Source organism: Austrofundulus limnaeus, unplaced genomic scaffold (genome assembly GCF_001266775.1).
Source record: "Austrofundulus limnaeus strain Quisiro unplaced genomic scaffold, Austrofundulus_limnaeus-1.0 Scaffold478, whole genome shotgun sequence".
In the NCBI taxonomy this organism is placed as follows: Eukaryota; Metazoa; Chordata; class Actinopteri; order Cyprinodontiformes; family Rivulidae; genus Austrofundulus; species Austrofundulus limnaeus.
In genome coordinates this window covers 79,520-80,867 of record NW_013952880.1, presented here as the reverse complement: position 1 = coordinate 80,867, position 1,348 = coordinate 79,520, and positions in this window count along the sequence as shown.

Below are 1,348 nucleotides of genomic sequence, written 5' to 3'. Positions count from 1 at the left end.
ATGGATGGATGGATGGATGGATGGATGGATGGATGGATGGATGGATGGATGAGAAGTATAAATTTAATGGGTAAGCTTTTTCATGCCACTGGAGAGTAAGCTGCTTACCAGCTGTTGGTGTGCGAATGTGTGTGTGTTCATGCTTCTGTGTGGCCCAGAAACATTTGAATTTTGCAATACCACACATCTGAATACACACCTTTTGTGTCCACTGTTAAGCATTTAGGGGAAAAAACATTTGTTCTCACAGCTATCATGCACTCTTGTCTGTTTTTTTTTTTTATTTTAACCACAGTTAATGGTGCCAGAACAAAATAAGGAACCATGAATGTTGGATTGAAACTCAGTAAACAGCTGTTTGGAGCTGATGTAGAGGTGACAGAAAAATGTTCCCATTCATTCAGATATGTTTTTCTCTGCAGCTAAATACTCCATTAAATCCAACAGCTGTGTGAAAACAACAGTTTGTCTGTCAGTAGTTTAGTTCTGAGCATGTAGTGTGTGTCACTTTTCAGGGATTTTTGGCTGAAATATTTTGTAAAGGAAAATAATACTGTAAGAAGCCCTATTATAGTAGAAAAACAAAATATGCATCTAAAAGTAAGCAATTAAAGCTTTGACTAAGATAATGCACAAATTTGTACTTCTAAACTGACTATCTTATTGTATAAACTAAACAGCAGAAATTTAAATTTTTTACACCTTTTGCTCTTTAGGAGTCGATCTTCTAGTCTATCAAGTCAATCTTTTTGTACAACTCTCGGGAGTTTTTCTTCATGTTTAATTTACATTTTGCTGTAACTCACTGTAATCATGGGTCAGTTACTCAATCCAGTCAGCTTGTGTTGCATCACACTGCACTTTGTCATGAGATGGTCAGAAACAGCCTCAGACGAGTGTAAATGTCACAGCCTTTTCTTGCATGTTCTGGTGACGCAGCCAAACAGTTCTCCTCTACGGGAAGTGGTTTGAACCATTTCCTGTTTTTATGTTTTTTATGGCTGTTTCGCAGCCAACTCATCCGCAGTGTCTGTTTTACTTTTCTGATGTCTTTTCAACAGAAAAAAAAACGTCTTCCTGTGTGTTTGTACTAAAAGTGCACCTGATGCAAGCAGGAAGACTCATTTCACAACCGGCTAGCTTCACTGTGGCTGGAGGTTGGGTGGAACTTTTAGTTTGTTTCTAAATGTCTGCTGATGACCTTGGATCCCTCCTCTACATCCTTTCTCTTTGGCTACAAATTCTTTAAAAAAAGAACTTTTTCTGTTTTGTTATGCAGATGAAACCCAGCACTATTTTTCAACTAAAACCAATTCATCTTATCCTCCTTCTTTTTAATTTACCTGAC